We start from the raw sequence: 19855 nt of genomic DNA on the forward strand, positions 1-19855 counted from the left end.
GTGGGGCTGGAACTTACAACTCTCAGATCAAGAGTCTCGTGCTCTATCGACTGAGCCAGCCCCTGACCGTCTCTTTAAAATAAAACAAAAACCTTAGGGGCACCTGGTTGGCTCAGTTGGTAGAGCACATGACTCTTTATCTCAGGGTCGTGTGTTCAAGCTCCATGTTGGGCATGGAGCCTACTTGAAAAAAGAAAAAAAGAAAAAACCAACTTAAGATGTTTTGAAGATACCGAATTTTATCAGTTTTTTTTCCTTTACAGTTTGTATTTTGTGTATCCTATCTAAAAAGCCTTTGCCTAATTCAGTGTCACAAAGCTATTCTATGATTTATTCTAGAAGTTCTGTATTTCTAGCTCTTATATTTAGGCCTGTAATTCATCTCGAGTTAAATTTTGTGCGTGGTATGGATTAAAGATCCAGGTTCATTGTTTTGCGTGTGGCTATCCAGCTGTCCCCCCACAACTGGGGGGAATTGCCTGTTGCTAGTGTATAAAAATACCATTGATATTTGCATACTGACTGTTTATCCTGTGACCTTGCTAAACCCACTTAATCGTTCAGTTGGTTTTTGTAGATTTCTTAGGATTTTTTTTTACCTAGATAATAATGCCATCTCAAATAAAAACGCTTTTACGTTTCTTTCTAATCTATATGCCTTTTATTCCTTTTTCTTGCCTTATCACACTTGCTAGGGTTTTTCATAGATGCCCCTTATCAGGCTGAGGAAGTTTCCCTTTATTTCTACTTTATTGAGAACTTTTATCATGAGTAGGTGTTGAATTATGTCAAATGTTTTTCCTGCATCTATTGAGATGATCATGCAGTTTTTCCTTTTTTGTTGTTGTTCTGGTAATATGATTAATTACCTTGACTGATCTTCAAATGTCAAAGCAAACTGGCGTTCCTGAAAGGAACGTTACTTGGTCATGATGTATTATTTTTTTATATATTGCTGTATTTGATTTGCTAAAATTTCGGTTAATATTTTTACAGTGTGTGTATTCACAAGGGACACTGGTCTGTAGTTTCCTCTTTGTGTAACATCTTTGGTTTTGGTATAAGGATAATGTTTACCTTGTCAGATGAGTTGGGAACTGTTTCCTCTATTTTCTGGAAGAGTTTGTGTAGAACTGGTGTTCTTTCTTTCGTAACGTTTGGTAGAATTCTCTGTGGCAACGTTTTTAGCTACAAATTCAATTCCTTTCATAGATACGGGGTTATTCAGGTTGTCTATTTCCTCTGGAATGAATTTGATAGTTTGTATCTTTCACATAATTCATCCATTTCATCTAAGTTGTATTGTAATGTATTAGCATATTATTATCATCCTTTTAATGTCTGTAATATCTGTAGTCGTTTCTTCTCTTTCATTTTACTTCTTTCATTTTTGATATTGGTAATTTGTGTATTCTCTCCATTTTTTTCTGATCAGACTAGCTAGAGGTTTATCAATTTCACTAATGTTTTCAAAGACAGCTTTGGGTTTCATATATTTACTATATTGTTTTTCTGTTTTCTATTTCTCTGACTTCTGCTCTTTATTATTTTCTTCCTTCTATTTATTTTAAATTTAATTCGCTCTTCCTTTTCTAGTTTACTTTTTAATTTTTTTTTTATTTGAGAGAGAGAGAGAGCAGGGGAGAGGGGTAGAGGGTGTGAGAGAGAGAATCTTACACAGGTTCCATGCTCAGCGCAGAGGCTGATGAGTGGAGCTTGATCCCACAACCCTGGGATCATGACCTGAGCTGAAATCAAGAGCCGGACGCTCAACCACCTGAGCCCCCCAGGCACCCCTTCTAGTTTCTTAAAGCGGAAGCTCAAATTGATTTGGGACCCTTTTCCTTTTCTAATATGAACAGTGAATGTTATACGTTTTCCTCTCATCGCTTGTTTAGTTGAACTCCCAAATTTTGATATTTTACGTTTTTAGTTTTACTCAATTCGATACGATTTTTTTGTATTAGAACGGGTTTTAACTTGTGACTTCCCCTTTGATTCACGGCTTATTTGGAAGTGTATTTTTTCATTTCTAAATATTTGGAAATTTCCTACATATCATTTTGCTATTGATTTCTTTCTTTTTTTAAAAAAAAATATGTTTAAGTAATGTCTACATCCAATGTGGGGCTTGAACTTACAACCACGAGATCAAGAGTCGCATGCTCTACTGACCGAGCCAGCCAGGTGCCCCTGTTACTGATTTCTGATTCAGCATCACTGTGGTCAGAAATCCTACTTTGCAGGGCTGTTATCCTTTGTCATGTCTTGAACTCTGTTCTGTTGTCCAGAACATTGTCTATGTCGGTGAATGTTACATCTATCCTTGAAAAGAATGTGTATATGTGTATTTTCTTGTTGTTGGGTGTGGTATGCTGTAAATATCAATTAGGTCACTTTGGTTGTCAGTGTTGTTCACATCTATATTCTTACTGATTTTTCCCCCGCTTTGTTTTATGAGCTACTGAGAAAAAGATGTTATAGACTCCAACTACATTTGGAGATTTGTGTATTTCTTGACTGATTGCCCTTTTTCCATTATGAAGTATCCCTGCTTATCTCTGATAATATTCTTTGTGTTGAATTCTATTCTGATACTAATATCGTCACACCAGCTTTCTTACGCTGAGCTTGTGCGATATATCTTTTTCCATCCTTTTACTTTCAGCTTGTCTGTGTCTTTATGCTAAAAGTGTGCTTCTTGTAAATAACATATTTTATCTAGCCCGACAGTTTCTGCCTTTTAACTTGTGTGTGTGGCAGACTGTGTTTTTCAGAGGTAGCCCCAACAATATCTCCCATTCTGCTGTTCTGGAACCTTGCCATTTTGCCATCAAGAGGTGGAATTTGGGGCGCCTGGCTGGCTCAGTCGGTGAAGCATCCCACTTCGGCTCGGGCCACGATCTCACAGTTTTGGGGTTCAAGCCCTGCGTCAGGCTCTGTGCTGAGCCCAGTTGGGGTTCCGTGTCTCCCTCTCTCTCTGCCCCTTCCCTGCCCTTGCTCTCTCTCTCTCTCTCTCTCTCTCGCTGTCTCTCAAAAATAAATAATCCACATAATGTGGCATAAGCGATGCCGCTTGATTTCTGAGGCTGGGTCAGAAGAGGCAATGCAGCTTCGGCCCTGTTGGCAGGGATATTCAGTCTTCTGGCCTCTAGCTTCCCTGAGGCTGCCATGCTGTGAGGAAGCCCAAGCTAGCCCCTCATGGACAGACCACATGGAAGGGCTCTGACCCGTGAAGAGAGATGCTCACGCAGCTCTAAGTTGCTCCAACTCCACACTGTTCCAGCGCCAGCTGGACAGCGAGCGCACGAAGGACCCTCGGGCGGGACCACCCAGCTGAGCCCTTCCCAGATGCTTCTTTAAAAAAAGAATTGTGGACTTGTGGGGCGCCCGGCTGGCTCGGTCGATGGAGCGTGCGACTCTTGATCTCGTGGTTGGAAGTTCGAGCCCCACGTTGGGTGCGGAGGTTGCTTAAAAATAAAATCTTAGGGGCGCCTGGGTGGCTCAGTCGGTTGAGCGTCTGACTTCAGCTCAGGTCATGATCTCATGGTCCATGGGTTCGAGCCCCGCGTCGGGCTCTGTGCTGCCAGCTCGGAGCCTGGAGCCTGCTTCCAATTCTGTGTCTCCCTCTCTCTCTGCTCCTCCCCCGCGTGTGCTCTGTCTCTCTCTGTCTCCAAAATAAATAAAAACATTAAAAAAATTAAAAATAAATAAAAATAAATAAAAATAAAATCTTAAACAGATAAGTAAAAATAAATAAAACATTGTGGCCTTGTGATCTGAGTGCCTGGAGATTTTTTTTTCAGTTCCACCTCACCCTGCGACGTTAGCAGATCCATGAACAGGTGCCTCAGGAGTGTCTCTCTCAGGTCTTCTGCCTCGACTGCTGCCGTAGCAGGCTTTTGCTTTGTCCTCAGTGTCTGACTCAGGGAGGCTGGAAGGTTTCTGTCAGTCCCCCTCCCCTGCCTTAAGACAGGTCAGGTCTTCTGTCCTTCCCCGGCCATGGACTGCGGCCGGCAGGAGTGGGGTTGCCCTCAGTTCTCCTGCCCCTGCATTCATACTTCACCCCGTTAGTGCACCGATACCTTCAGGGAAAGCATATCAGCCCAGCTATGCTGCCTCTAGCCTTTGCGGGGAAACCCGTGGAAGAGAGTTGCTGGGCGAACACAGACTCCTCTGTCTGAGGCTGGGGATTCAAACTGCACTGCCACACGACCTTTAAACGTTAGCGAACAGTTCTCTGCTCCCTTCGTCCTCGAGTCTAGGGCCGCTGCCGCCAAGGATAAAAGTGCCCCTGTGTCTTTTTCCTGGGAAGGGCCTGTTGTGTTTCACATTTTGGCCCACTTTGTTTCTCCCCCCACTGTGGCAACTTCAGCTCCCTGATGGGCTTATAGGAAAAAACAATCCACGACTTTGGAGGCTACCGTGCTTCCAAAGTCTTGCAACTTTCTGCATCCCAGACAGATGCAAAACATCCACCTACTGACTTGTTCCTTCAGCCTTCCCAGTCTCAGGGGAGGGCACCCGACTGGCAAAAGCCGACCTGCTTCCCGGAGCCCGGCCGGCGCCGTCTGGGAAGTGCCACTCATTCCCCCCTGTTCTTGGTTGTCATTTACATGGATTGAATTTGTGTTCTTATCCCTCATGGTCCTGTTTCCCACAAACTGTTTTCTTCTTCGATTTCATCTCCATTGAAAAAAAATCCTTTTACTGTTTATTCATTTTTTTGAGAGACGGAGAGAGACAGCACAAGGAGGGGCAGAGAGAGAGGGAGACACAGAAGCAGGCTCCAGGCTCTGAGCCATCAGCACAGAGCCCGACGCGGGGCTCGAACCCACGAACTGTGAGATCATGACCTGAGCCGAAGTCGGACGCTCAACCCACTGAGCCACCCAGGTGGCCCTGCTCTCTTTATTATTATTATTTTTTTTTAAGATGTGAAGGAGGGGAATGTCCAGGGTGTGGGTGCTGAGGGCTCAGGCTTGGAGGGCTCGTCATCAGGGGTACCCTGGGTCTCGGGCTGCAACGGGGATTGAACTGGAAATCCCGCAAGCCCTTCCAGGTGGTCTGGGGGTGGTGGGTGGAGGCAGTCAGTGACCTCTGACCTCTCCTCGTCCTCAGGCAGTGGTGGCAGTGGTGAACCGAGTGGGCATTCACGCTCTTGCCCTGAGGGGCTGTCGGGCATCCAGGCCCGGCAGAGTGGGTACAGCGATGTGTTCTGGCTGAACTGACCCAAGTCCGTGCTCCGGTCAAACAGCTTGATCACATACCTGTTGGATCGCCGAGGTCCTCGCTCAGCTGGCCCATAACCCACCTCCCTTTCCCCTCCTCCTCTTCCAATGCCTGCAATGGAACAATTCTTTTTTTTTTTTTTTTTAAAGATTTTATTTGTAGTAATCTCTACACCCAACACGGGGCTCGAACGTACAACCTTGAGACCAGGAGTCACATGCTCCACTGAGGGAGCTGGCCAGGCGCCCCTCGCAATGGAGCAATTCTAAGTCGTGGGTGTCCAAGGCGTTCTCGCAGCTTCCTCCTCCTGGTGCTCCCTGTCCATGTGACTCTTCTCCAGTCGATTCCAGGCCTTGGCCATCTCCAGCTGCGACTTCTCTACTGTCACATCATCCGGAACATGTCCTGGGTCTGAGGTGTCGCTCTCTGGGTCGGAGGTGCCCCGAGGAGCCCAGGGTCACGAATCGAGGCCCGAGGCCCACAGGGAGAGGCCAGAGGTAAGGTTCGCGTGCGGCCAGTCCTCGGCGCTGAGCAGTGCTCGGTGGCGACCGCCACCTCCTGGCTTCAGTTCCTTCCTCTTGGAATGGCCGAAGAGCCCAGAGAAAGATCTCCAGTCCGGTGCCTGGGGCTGGCTGTCTGCACTTGAACTGAGTAGGGCGAGAGGGCCGGAAGACTCCATGTTTGCTGGGAATGTTCACCTGCCTCGTCCTCCTGTCCCCAGCGTGCTGCCCCTGCAACTGTCCCTGGTGGTGCCCAGCGAAGGCACTTTCTGTGTCATCGTCTCCAAAGAAAGAACTTCCTCTTCTGTGGGGATGGGGGGCGGCATGTGGGGGTCTATCTGCCTCTTGCACAGATTCTCACCCCCGTCTGCACGGCTGATTTCTGCGCCACAGGTGAGCTCTGCCGTGGGAATTCACCGTTCAGCTGGGGCCGCTGCGGGGGTGACTGCCGGACTCCCACGTTCTCGTTGGGGTTACCTCATCTCCTATTACTTTCGTCCTTGGCACCATTTGCTTTTAAAAACTCACTTGCTGTCATTTTAGTAGGGTTTCATAAGGGAGAGCAAATAAATGGCTGTGCTGAATTTGTCCCTTTCAAAAAATTTTTTTAAATTGATTTATTTTAAGAGAGACAGAGACAGTGTGAGTGGGGGAGGGGCAGAGACACAGAGGGAGACAGAGAGAGAATCCCAGGCAGGCTCTGCGCCATCAGCACGGAGCGTGACATAGGGCTCGATCTCACGGAACTGCGAGATCTTGACCTGAGCCCGAATCAAGAGTCAGATGCTTACCCACCCGAGCCACCCAGGCACCCCGATTTGTCCCTTTTCCATCCAAGTCAACAGTATGTGGAGAAGGTCTGGAAGGGGCCGGAGGCTGGCTGGGGGCACGCACCTGCACTGCGTTCCTTACAAGCCAGATGGTCTGGCGTTCGTGAACCCTTAGTGAGACCCATCTACACACTGACACGGCTTTCTCCTACAGCGTCTGCAGCCTCCGAGCGGGACCGCGGGTGTCACCCGGGCCATTCCGTTCAAAGCCCGGGGGTTTGGAGGAGACACGAGACAACAGGTAACTGAAGTGTGGTCAGCCAGGCCAGGTGCTGCGGAAGTGTCACTGGCAGCGATGAACACAGAGGTGGGGTCTTCGGCAGCTGGGGCCGCCACAACAGAAGGCCACAGGCCGTGTGGCTTAAACGACAGCCGTGTACTTTGTCACCGTTCTGGAGGCAGGATGTCCCAGATCAAGTTCGGCCAAGGTCAGTTTCCTTTTCTTGGCTTCTAGATGGTTGTCTTCTTGCCGTGTTCTCACAGAGCAATGAGAGAGGCTGAGGCAGAGACAGAGGTGGAGACAGAGAGACAAGTCTCTGTTGTCTGTGTTCATAAGGACAGGAATCCTCTCCGATCAGCGCCCTGCCCTTATGACCTCATTTTGCCTTACTGACTTTCTCAGAGGCCCCGGCTCCAAATACGGCCACATGGTGGGTGAGGGCTTCAGCCTGTGAAGGGGAGGGGTACATGAAATTCAGTTCCTAACAGATGGCCACGCTGTGTATCACAGAGCCTGCCCCAACCTTGGCCTCCGTTGCATGGAGTCCAGCCAGTGTTCAAGAGGAGGAAAGGAGTCACCACCTCTTGAAGGGAGGAACAACAAAGAATTTGTGGCCATAGGTTAAAACCACCAGAACAGAGATATTGATGAACTCTGGGCTTTACTAAGAATGCACATCAAGGGGTGCCTGGGTGGCCCAGTCGGGTAAGCGTCCGACTCTTGATTTTGGCTCAGGTCATGATCTCACGGTTCGTGAGTCTGAGTGCTGCGACGGGCTCTGCGCCGACAGCGCGGAGCCTGCTGGGGATCCTCTCTCCGCTCCTCCCCTGCTCAAGCGCTCTCTCCCTTTCTCTCTCAAAATAGATAAATAAACTTTAAAAAAAAAAAAAAGAACGCATGTCAAAATATCTAGAGTCACTATTCAAAGATTCTCGCGGTGCTTCTAAACCGAAAGGAAGATTCCAGAACACAAATTCAATCCATGTAAATGACAACCAAGAACAGGGGCAATGAGCGGCACTTCCCAGACGGTGCGGGCCGGGCTCCGGGAGGCAGGTCGGCTTTTGCCAGTCGGGTGCCCTCCCCTGAGACTGGGAAGTCTGAAGGAAGGCTGCGTTTCTGCCGTGCGGAGCGGTTTTCCTGCTGGATGGCAAGGACGAAGAAGCATGCGGCTTCGGCGGCAGCGCTCCTGTGCTGGGTGGGCCTCCACTCCTTATGGCCGCGGTGACTTCCCGTCCTGGGTTGGTGATCCCTGACTCGTGGCTACGGTGTTGTCTTCTTGAACTCAGCATTTGCTTCGGTGCCCGCGGTGGCGGAGGCCAGGGGCGGCGGCTCCTCGTGGGAGCCGGTTTGGAGGCGGTGGTCTGGGGCCCCTCCAGCGGTCCTGCATGCTTCCCACCCCCTTTCTTAGGCCCACAAGATCTTTTTTTTTTTTTTTTTTAAATGTTTTTATTTTTGAGACAGAGCGCGAGTGGGAGAGGGGCAGAGAGAGAGGGAGACACAGAATCGGAAACGGGCTCCAGGCTCCGAGCTGTCAGCACAGAGCCCGACGCGGGGCTCAAACTCACAGACCGTGAGATCATGACCTGAGCCGAAATCGGACGCTCAACGGACTGAGCCACCCAGGAGCCCCTCACAAACCTTTTCCTGCGGCAGATGGCTGGAGTGATTTCTGCTTCCCCGGCCTGAACCTTCACTGATAGAAAGTGGGGGCAGAGAAAGAGAAATGTGGAAAGCCGGGCAAATGGGAAGCACTTAACAGGCAGGCAAGAACAAATCCAAGCATTTAGCAAACACCACCGACAGAATCGATTGAACCCTCCAGGTAAAAGACAAAGGTAGAAGAACGTACCCTCTGGCCCAGCAGCCCCGGCTCGGTGATGGTTACAGAAATGAAAGCGGACACAGACCCTGTACGTTAATGCTTCGAGCAGCTCCTCTCAGCGTTGCCCAGAGCTGGAAACCACCCAGCGGGCTTGTGGCTAAACAAAGCGGGATATGGCCAAACACTGGCATGCTACTCGGTAATAAACAGGAACGAACCACTGCCGCGTGCACACGCACACCAACATGGATGGGTCTCGAAAACCACCCTGAGCGAGGGAAGCCAGCCAAGAGAATACACCCGGCACGATTCAGTCTGAAATTCCAGCGAAGGCAGCAGATTGTGTGTGTGTGGGGGGGGGCAGGGCTAGAGGGAGCGAGTGACTTCAAAAGGGTAGGAGAGAATTTGGGGAGGTGATGGAGTTATTCCATATCTTGATTGTGGCGGTGGTTACGGGACGTTTATCGAAAATCGTCGAGCTGTACACCTCACAGAGGCCAATTTTACTGCACGTAAACGATGCCTCCGTAAAGCCGAGTTTTAAAAAGGCAACGATCGTTAGGCCGGATCAAAGCAAACCAAACCCCGACGACATGCTGCTTGAAGAGATACACCTGGGACAGGAAGACGCAGACAAATGGAAAGGAGAAAACCAGAGAAAGGTGGGTCAGGCTCATCAGTCCGCCCTGTCAACCTGCTGGCACTTTCTTCCTGCTCCCTCATCACGTGGCCTTTGTCTTGTTGTGGGGGAGGGTCCGGCCTGACTCTGGGCGGCTGCCCTCGTCTGGTTGCTGTGCCCAAGACGCGTGGGTCACAGGGAGCCGTGAGGAGCTCAGGCCACTGAAGGTGGTGAGTGGGCGAGACCCAGCCGCTGTCTGCAGAGCCTCCCGGTCTCCACAGCGAGCGTGTGGCAGCGGAGACCCGGTTCACCGCGTGTTCGAGGCCAATCTTTCCTGCTTCTCTGCCCAGGGACCTCTCTTCTTCCTGTTGTCACTCCCGCCGGCCCCTCTATCTTGGGACGCAGAAGTGGGAGAATGGGCTCTGCAGTCAAACAGAGGCGAGTTCAAACCCCAGCTGTGCCATTCACCTTCCGGGTCATTTTGGTGAAGTCACGTGACCCGTCGGACCTTTGGTTTCCTCATCTGGGAAATGGGGCCCTAGTGACGGGCGGAGGAGCAGGTGAGCAGAAACTCGGCACGGCGCCTCCCCCCCCCCCCCGGGCTGCATGGCCTCCCCTCTGGACCACAGGCTCCTCGCTTGCAGTGAGCATCACAAGAGAACGTTCATCATAGGGGGTGGGAAGCACGCAGGACCACTGGAGGGGCCCGAGACCACCGCCTCCAAAGAGGCTCCCACGAGACAGAGAGAGAGCACGAGTGGGAGAGGGGCACCGCTGTGCTCTTGGGACTTGAGTTCCCTCATCTGTACTGGGGTCTAATGATGGACCTCCCCGGGGTCGGTGTGTTAAATAAACGTGCTAACACACGAAACGTGCTTCCGACAAGGGCAGGCCCGTGGCAGGGCTCAATGAATGCTATTTCGTGTTGTGACAGTGGTGACCGCGGGCACGGTCCGTGGAGACCGAACCCAGCATCGTGCACTGAGGGGGGAGCAGCCTCACCGGGCTGCGTCCTCTTACCTCCCTCCTGCCAATGCCAGCAGGGCCGCCAGCCTCAAACCCCACCCTCCTGAAGGGAGCAAAGGCTTCGAGGCTGGAGGAAGAGGCTGGTAACTGTTTGGGGTGAGTGGAGAGGCAGAGGTGGCCAGAGAGGAGAGAGGCTGGGCCTATCAGCGGTGGGATCAGAGCAGGCAGGAAGCAGATAGCTCAGTGCCTCATGGAAAACACCCCCTCCTGGGCGCCCGCCCCCGCCCTCCTTACGGAGCTCCGGGCCAACTGGCCCGGTGCCCACAGCCTCCTCCCCGCTCCCGCAAGGGCCGGGCGACTGGCAGGACAGCGCCGCCAGCAAGCCACCCCCCCACCCCCCGCTCTGGGTCTACCACCGCCCAACCCTGGGCCCCTGGCGCCCCGGGGCTGGGGTGGGGGGCGGAGCTCCCTTGGCTCCGCCCTCGGAGCAGCCCTCCACCTGCACGCCCCAGACTGACCTCCTCACCGGTCTCCTTCTAGAGACCCCGAGAGGGGCGTCTGGCGGGGCTCAGTCGGTCAAGGGTCAAGCATCCCACTCTGGGTTTCTGCTCAGGTCATGATCTCACGCTTGGTGGTTTCCAGCCCCGCACTGGGCTCTGCGCTGCCGGCACGGAGCCTGCTTGGGATTCTCTCTCTCCCACTCTTTCTGCCTCTCCCCTGCTCTCTCTCTCTCTGTCTGTCTCTCGCAAAATAAATAAGCTTAAACAAAATAAAAGACCCTTAGAACATGGCATCCAGACCGTCACTGAGGGCAGGGCTCCAAGCCTCCTCTTCAGGGGGAGGTGGAAGGGGGATGGGAACTTCAGGCCAGGATGCCCGGGCCCCTCCCACGCGGGCCTCCTGCATGGCTTGGAGGGTCTCGAGAGGCTGAGCTGAAGGCCCCGGAATGCTTCATTGGGCAACAGGCATGCTCATAAAAATACCGTGGCCACCACGGCCGCAATCTGCCATCTGGGCCCTAGGCCTTCCTTGCCCTGAGGCCGGGCTCGGCTCACTCCGGAATTGCTGCGCCCTCCGCCTCCCATCTGAGGTCACGGCCAGGGGGGTCGCGGGGGGGGGGGGCGCGCAGGGGAGGAACTTCTTCCCGGGCTTCGAGTGCAGGGCTGTAGAGAGAGTGGGGCCGCCGGGAAAGGTCGAGATGGGGCCAATCCCCACCACAAAGAAATAAAACACGGGTCTGGGAAAGCTGGCAGGGAGCTGGAGGAAAATCTAGGAAATGAGAGGGGCGGCTCCGGGGGCTCCCTCTCCGCGACCTCCTGGCCCCTGGCTCCGGGCTGCCTGCGCCCCTGGAGCGTCCTTGGCGGGCTGAAATGGAGGCCCGCGGGCCCCACTGGACCGGATCGGAGGCCTAGGATGGGAGGGATGCGGGAGAGAGCCCAGGGCCTCAGGAATCTTGTCCCTTGGGGTTGGGGAGCGTCCAAACACCCCACGACCAGGGTGCGGCCGGGACCCGTTGCGTGTGGGTGCCCGTCGCTCATCGGCGCCCTCGAGGGCCGGGAAAGGGCTGGGGGATGTTTCCCCAGCCGACTCCTCTCTCCACCGCCCAGCCCCGCGCCCCGGGGGCACCCCGACCCCGCGATCCCTGCCCCGAGCCAACACTGCAGCGCGGGCGCCCGGATGCGGGGCACTCCCGGGCCAGGGACTTCGGGACTGCGGGCGCAGGTCCGGCGGGACCTGGCGGCGGGGGTCCCCCGGAGGTCCCGCGGGGGGCGGGGACCACAGGGGACTCCCAGCCCGCGCCGGGCTCGGCAGCCCGGCTCGGAAGCCGGGGTCCGCGGAGACGAGGGGAGAGGGCGCGGCGGGGCGGAGCGGGCGGCGGGGGAGGTGATCTCACTCCCTCCTCCCCCGCCTCCCCTGCGCTCCCCTCCCCCTCCCCTGCGCGCACGCCCGCCCCGCCCCGCCGCCGCTGCCGCCGCAGCATCGGCATCGCAGACGCGCTCCGGCAGCGGGTCCGAGGCCGGCGTGCGCGGAGGCTGGGCGGGCAGCCCGAGCGGCGGCCGCAGCGCAGGTAAGCCGGGCAGGCCTGCCCTCGCGCCCCGGCTGCGGCTGCGGCGTCCCCGGCCCCCCGTCCCAGCCCTGCCCGGCCGGGGTCGGGGGACGAGAGCTAGGAGCGCCGCACGGCCCTGCCCGCAGTTGCGGGCTGGGCGGCTGGAGCCCCACCCAGGCCGGGCACCGGGCTCCGGGCCCCACGGACGGGAGCCGGGCGGGGGAGGGAGGCCGGGGGCCGGAGCCCGACAGGTGAGCGGTACCTGGGCGACGCCCAAGGTGCCGATCTGGAGAGGGACACCAAGCGGGGAGTCAGGCAGGGCCCGTGCGGGCAGGTGGGGGGCCCAAGTTGGCACGTCCCTACGGGTGTGTGCGCGTGTGTGAGAAAGGGAGCGCGGTGCGGGCCGAGTGACCCCCCCATCGGCCGCCGTGGGGTGTGGCCCTGGGCGTGGCTGCCCCTCTTCCCCAGCCGACGGCTCTGTTTGGCTGAAAATCCCGTCGCCTGCGTGGTAGGGGCTGGCCTAGGCTGCCCCTGCCATGGGGGAGGGGTGAGGACGGGGCAGGGCGCTGCCTGGCCCTCCGCCCCGAGGCGGAGGGGTGGGGAAGGGGGGCTTTGTTCTCCTCCCTCTTCTTTCCAAACCCCAGCCTGGACTCCCCGGGGCTCCCCTGCGAAAGCCTGCCCCGGGACCGGGGTCTCCTCCTGCGGAGGCGCAGGGTGTGTCCGCGGCCTCAGTTTCCGCAGGCTCTTGTGGCTAAGAAAGGGCGCACCGTGTGAGGTCAGCCCGGGCACCAACAGATGGGCGGCTGTGCACAGGGGTGTAGAATGCGGGTCTGTGGGGGACAGGTGAGGGAGGGAGGGTCTCATTGGCTCGCGGCCAGGGATTCTGGAAAGCAAGGTGCCCATGGCGACGTCCCTGCCCACTGCGGGTCTTTTGCCAAGTCTTTCTATCTCGGTTCTGTTATGGGAGGGGCCTGCAATTCCTCCTCCCCCCTCCCTGGGGTCGATTTTGGGGATCTCTCCGTTGGCAGGGGTTGCAAAGAGCACCGTGGTGCAACCTGCCGCCCCCTACAGGGTATCTGGAGCCCGGCTCCTCACTGCCTGTCTGTCTTCGGGAGGCAGGCCCAGGGCCATCTGCCAGCCCCGAGGAGTCGCAGGCCTGACACCCCCCTCCAAGTAGGTGCCCTGCTTCCAGTTAACTCCACCCAAAGGGCAGGGGCTTCTGGGCAACCCAGTGCCATCTCTGCTGACTCACGTGGCCCTGACAGTGAATAAGCCAGTCAGCCTTTCTTCCCACAAACTGCTGCCAAGCTTCGTGTTTCTTGTCCCTTACGGGGTGGCTGCGGCAGGGGCCCGTCGGGGCCTCTCTCTCCCGATCAGCTCCTTGCTGCGGGCGGCGGGACTCGGTCTGGCCCAGCCTCCAGGGGCTCTTGGCTTTCTACGGCCACAAGGCAAGTTGGCATCGGGGCTGAGACCAGCGGCGCCCTCTGGCTCCTCCGTCGTTTCTGTTTGCTGCTTTCTCGTCCTTCTCTCCCTACTCACTTGTGTCTGTGTGTGCGCGACCCCAGAAGTAATGCGTCTTACTGTGGTACGCTTGAAATATACAGAAAAGAACAAAAGAAATTAAGGAGCGCTGGTGATCTGATCACCGCTCAGCACACCCTGGCCGCCTCAGTCTCTTTGCTTTGCTACGGGCCGCTCCCCAGAGGCTCCTCCCCCAGCCCCCCAGCCCCCTGCAGAGCACCGAGTGTGCGAGTGTGTGCACGGCGCGCGCCCCGAGGCGGCAGGGTCCCCTTCCTGCACAGTGATGAGCTCCTCCCCGCCCGGGAGCTCGGTGGCCGTGGTGTGGACGGTCATTTGCTGGGCAAGTGCCCACTTGGGCCAGGCTCCGTGCCACTGATGGAAAAACCGGTAACAAACCAGCCCAACACCATCTTTGTCCTCAGAGGGTACGAATTGCTTTTCTTTTTTCCTTTGTGACTATCTGAAGGGAAAAGGGAAGCGAGGAGTGACGGAAGGCCTGGTCCAAGGTCTACTCCAGTGGGCAGGAGCATCGGACTGTTCTCCTGTTAAGCCTCTTTCTGCCGCTGGGGTGGGTGCCTTCCATGGCACCCACTTGGGCAGTGCCGGCTGGGGAGGCTGGAGGGAGCAGCCCCGTGTGCCATACCTGCCACTCTCCAGCCCAGCGACTTGGGACCCTCGGTCCCTTCCCTGCTTTGAGTCTCAGCCCTCTTGGCTATCACATTCATCTCCAAGGTCCCTTTCAAGACCAACGTCTCTGGGGCCACTCTAAATGGCCGCAGCTGGAAAGCACGTCTCGGGGCCCTCTTCCTAGCAGTGAGGGCCGCATGGCCTCGCGGAGAGGCCCAACCAGGCCGTGCCAGTCACGCATCAGTGCCAGGCCAGCCTCCAGGAGAGCCAGGGCAAAGGTGATGGCAGCTTTTGCCGGACCCCCTTCTTGGGCAAAAGATTGAACAGTCTGGGGATGAGGGGGATGCGTTTCCAGGGCTGTCTGGGGGCCTGGGGAGGGGCATGCGCTGGGGGAGAATGGAGTAGAGATGGGGGTCCGGTGCAGACCTCTGCAGGAGCGAGGGGGGAGGGTGACAGCCGGAGTGCAGTCCCAGGGGCCCTGCCCCACCCTGTGAGTCAGACAATGGGGGAGGCGGCGGGTCTGATCCCCCCTCTAGGGTCACAGGCTGGCAGCTGTCTTTGCCCTGCCCACTCCTGCCGTGATTGGGAAGGCCGGGCTTGGGTCCCTGGGTGGGGCCCGCTGGGATGGGCCCTCAGCAGGCCCTGCCCTCCAGTCTTCCACCCTCCTGCTTGCTCTGACTTGCCCCATTCTGGACGCCTCCCTTCTTCTGCCCTCCCCGCGCCCCCCCCCCTTGCGCTCTCCTTGCCAGCCACCCACCTCTCCAGGTCCCCCTGCCTCTCCCCACTCAGTTGAGTTTCGCTGTGGGGAGGGCACTACTCCCCTCCTTCTCTCCCCCTTCCTCTGCCTGCCCCACCCCTCCCCTTCTGCCTATCTTCTCTCTCTGCTTCTCCCCTGCCCCACTCCCCATGGCCCTGAGCTTGGCCCCAGCTCTGAGCCTCAGCACCGGGGTGACTGCTCATGCCTTTGGGTTGGGCCCACACTGCCCGTAGGGGCCTCGTCTGACCTGAGGGGTGGACAGGAGGCGCCTGCTGGCCACCAGCCAGAGGACCGGGGGTCAGGCAGTTAGCAAGGCCAGCCTGCCTTCTCCCCAGATATCAACAGGATCTTTGTGGCTTCCTAAAGGCTATGGTCAGATGGTAGGGGGGAGGGGGGTCCCTCTGCAGGGGAAGGCTCTGGGCTGCTGGCCTTTCCAGAAGCTTTTCTTTGTCCAGTTCCCCCCACCCAGGGCCTCGGGAGCCCGCCTGGGCCCTCGTGTTCTCTCTAGGTCTTGAAGCTTCCGAGGGAGCGCCCAGCCACTGTCCTGCCTCTCAGCGGCTCATGCCAGCCTCTGTCCCTAAACCCACCGAGGACGGACGGCTTTGTCAGCCTTGGATTGGGTGGAGCAGAAGGCGGCAGCGTCCTGGGCTTTGTGCACTCAGCCAGGGGGGCCTTCTGAGCCTGTCCATCTTGATGTCGGTCTGATTGAGCTTGAAGGGAGGAGATGAGTTACCGGGGGCCCCTCCCTCAGCTCTCCCGTCTAGAGCCTTCGGAGCTAGGCCCATTGGGAGAGGGCAGCCAGGCTGGATGTTTGCATGGGGGCGATGTTGGGCGTGGGCGTGTGCGTAGCTTCCGGTATTCCTCTTTGCATGTGTGGGGATCATCTATCTGGTTGCATGTGTGCATTTGTGTGTGTTCGTGAGAGAGCGTGGGCACACAGATCCTTCTGTGCCCGAATGGGTCCCCTCAGATGCCCCGTGGGCCTGTGTGGGGGAAGGGGCAGGACTGATGGCGGTGGCACAGAGGCTGGCATGCCCGATGCATGACGCGCATGATGTGGGGCTTCCCGCTGCGTGTGGGGGGGTGCCCTCTGACCCCTCCCCTGGCCTCCTGCGTTCATGCCTTAGGAATGCTGAGGCCCTGGGGACAACAGAGGCCCCATTGTCTACCCCAGGCTTCCTGGGCCCCCTCTGTTCTTTAGCCCTTTGGCAGTGGGGAGCCGCGAGGGGGCCGGAGGGGCCTGGCAGTCTCTGAGCCATTTTTAGGCGCCCCCACCCGCCCTTTTGGTCCAGGTGTCCCCGGACTGACGTATCTGAGCAGCACCTTCCCTGCACCGCCTGCCTGCTCTAGCGACAGGCCCCGCCAGCCCATAGCAATGAGAGATACGCTGTGCCCTCTAGCCTGGCCCCCGAAGCCCCCTCTAGTGCCAGGTTCATTTCTCAGGTGTGTATGGGGGGTATTCTGGTCTTGTTCTCAGCCCGCTTTCCAAAGTCGAAGGGGAGGCTTAGAGGGCATCGAGGGAGGCAGCTTTCGGGCTGTGGGCCTCAGTTTCCCCAACTGTGCATGGGAAACTTGGCTGTAGCACTGGCATTCTATGAGTCTTGGCCTCTGCTCTCCTGGGCCTCAGTTTCCCCTTCTGCACGCTGTCCCCAAGCTTAATAGAGAAAGGAATTTGCCTTCTCTTTGGGTGGTGTCCTTGAATGGTGGGTCGAGTAAAGCCCAAGGCCTAGGGATGAGATGGTCCCTGCTCTGTGCTGAGGCGTGATATGGGTCACATCCTACTTCCACGTGGCCTCCTCCCAAGATTTCCATCCCTGCCCCCCCCCCATTTGCCTGCCATCTGCCTAGCAAATCAGCCCTTCCCTAGGGGACAGGACGGCTTGGAGGCCATCCTCGTCCAGGCCCCTGGCCCTCTGGGAACACACGTACACATGCCTTACACAAGCCCGAGAGGCAAGCTGACCTCCCCCCTGCCATCTAGAACCTTACGCCTGGTGAACGTTAGTGCCAGCTCTGTGACCTTGGACACTGTGCTCTGGTTCTCTGAGCCTCAGTTCCCTAATCTGTAAAATTGGGGTAATGATAGGGCCTCCTTCTCCGGGGAGATTTTAAGGATTCCTTGGGCGATGTGTGTAAACGTGCTTGGAAGAGCCCCGGCGTGTGGTAGGTGGTATCCGTGGATTTATTTCATAAAATGGGGCACCTGACTGAGACACACACGTGAGGGGGTGGAGAAAAGCCGTTCTGGCCGCAGATGGTGAGATGCCCCCTTCCTTCCCCAGTGGAGACGGTCTGTTCTCACTGCTCTCCCATGAAGGGTTAACCTCTGTCCCACCCCTTCCTCATCCTTTAAGGAGAATGGTCCATTACAGGTGAGCTGCTGTTGCCTTGGAGACTGCAGCCTTGAGGGGGCTGTGGGCTCACTCTGGGGAGTGCCTTGGGAGGGGTGAGGCGGTGGGAACCGCAGAGGACAAGGTGGCAGTCCTTTAGCACTTCCAGGCCCCGGATACCTGTGGGGGCTCCCACCCAGCAGCCTCCTTTATGTATTATCTAACCCATTAGGCTGCTGCAGGCAAGCAGGCAGGCTTTCCTCTCCGCTGCCAGTGGAGGGAGTTGGGCTCCATCTCCATGGAAACCCGCCAGCCACAGCCTGGGGGGGGGAGGGCGAGGAGGAGCCTTAAAGGAACACAGTGCGTAGGGTGGAGGTGACACCCATACCCTCATACACGCACCGACGGGCTCAAAGGCCCCCACCGGCCCTTCTGGCAGACAGCCCGGGCATGGATGCCCCCATGCGCTCACTCCCCGAGCCTCAAGGACGTGGACCCAGCACCCACACCCTGACCGTGTCACACACCTGGGGCACTGAGTCCCAGCTGAGCCCCCAGCCCTGCCCCTGGTGGGCCTGCCGGGCCATGGGAAGCTGCCGTTCTCAACAGACATTGAGCTGGAGGGCCCTCTGGCTACGTGCCCCTGGAGGGACTCCATTTCTATCAGATGGGAGGGACACGGAGGACCCTACACAGGACCTGGGCACTCACTCACGCGGGACACCCTTGACGCGGGGCACCCTTGAAGGTTCGTGAGGGGTGTGTGCGTGTGTGTGTGTGTGTGTGTGTGTGTGTGTGGTCAGGGAGTCAGGGAGGAAAGCAGCCACCCCAGATCTCGGCTTCAACCCACGACCTTCCAAGTCCCCCTCAGTAAGAGGACAGGAGGCCAGAGGAGAAGACTCCCCAGGGGACCCAGGGACTGAGGGTGCAGCAAGGGGCGTGGCTCCTCTGCCGCCCTGAGCCCTGAGTGTCTGTGCAGGCTCCAGCGGACGGCAGTCTGCCTCGGTGCCTGCCACGCCCTTTCTTCTTGCCTGTGCGGTGCGGTGTGTCCGGGGGGATGGGTTCCCAGCTAGACCCACTCAGGATCAGCCTGCCTTTGTTGTGCATCGCCCCAGCACAAAGTGCGGGCATGCACACGGACACTCACGGTTGTGCCTGGAGACGTGTGGGCGCCTACCTCCAGCCGGGCGGCTGCTCACTCTGAGTGCTTCTCCCTTCCTGCTGTGGGGGTCCCCACCTCCTCCAGGAGGGCCAGCCAGCAGTGGCTCATTCATCTTGCCTTACACCTGTCACCTAGCCCCAGTGCCACAAGTGGCCAGGGACCTGCTGCTCTGTCTCTGTTGTCGTGGGCTTTGTCTCTCTGGTCCTGGCTCAACAGCTTCTCTGCTGTTTGTCCCTCTGCCCTGCCTGTCAGTACAGCCTGACCTCTGAGCCCAAGAGGCCCCCCTACTTGGGCCCGCCTCCCTCCTCCCTCCCAGTCCCTTGCCTGGCATGCCCCCCCCCCAGGGACAAGGGCACTCAAAGAGGCACCACCACGTCTGTGCACATGTGCACGCACACACACCACTCACTCTTCTTGCTCTTTGGACCATTTCCCATCAGGGCTTTCTGCGGCCACCTCTCACCCTTTGTACTCCTTTTCTCTCACCCTTTCCCCGATGCCGGTCTCTGTTGCTGGATTTCTCCGTCTTGGTTACCGTGGTGGTGGTCCAGCATCCTGTCTTTGTCTCCCATTCCCTGCCCTCCCTCCCCCAGCCCCTCTCCTCAGCCTCTCCTGCTCCCTCCTGCCTCTTTCTCACCCTGTCTGTCACCCTTCAGTCTTCCCCAGCCCATCCCCACCCCTCGCAGACGTGGCCTTGGCTCCATCTGTACACCAGCTTGTGGAACGCTCTCGCCTTCCTTGCCCCTGGAGGTGCTGATGGGGGTTGGGGGGCCTGCTGAGCCGACAACCTGAGCTGCTGGCTCTGTAATTGCCTGAGGAATGATGAGAGATCAGAGACCCAGCAGCGGTGGGAGGGGAAGAGGCAGAGCCCCCTCCCAGCTGTCAGGGGCCTCAACCTTCTGGCTCCTGCCTGTCTGAGTTCCCCGGGAAGGCGGCAAGCTGGGTGGCAAATGCCAGGAGACTAAAAGAGGTTGGGTGTGAGACTGTGGGACATCGGGGTGGGGCAGAGAATGGGGAGCCAGGGGCTCGGAAGTACTGCATTTTCCCTGCATGTACATCCAGGGCATATATGCCGAACCCGATTCTGGGAGCCTAGATTTTGAGGACAAAGACGAGTTCCCATGACCGTGATCATCATTCCAGCAAAGGGAGCTCCCTGGCCTCCTCTGTGCAGGAAGGCCCTTCTTTGAGCTTCCCCTAGCTGGTTTCTCTCCCCTCC

This window comes from Lynx rufus, unplaced genomic scaffold (assembly GCF_022079265.1).
Source record: "Lynx rufus isolate CCGP_SWC_20201006 ecotype Redwood Valley unplaced genomic scaffold, mLynRuf1.p SCAF_49, whole genome shotgun sequence".
In the NCBI taxonomy this organism is placed as follows: domain Eukaryota; kingdom Metazoa; phylum Chordata; class Mammalia; order Carnivora; family Felidae; genus Lynx; species Lynx rufus.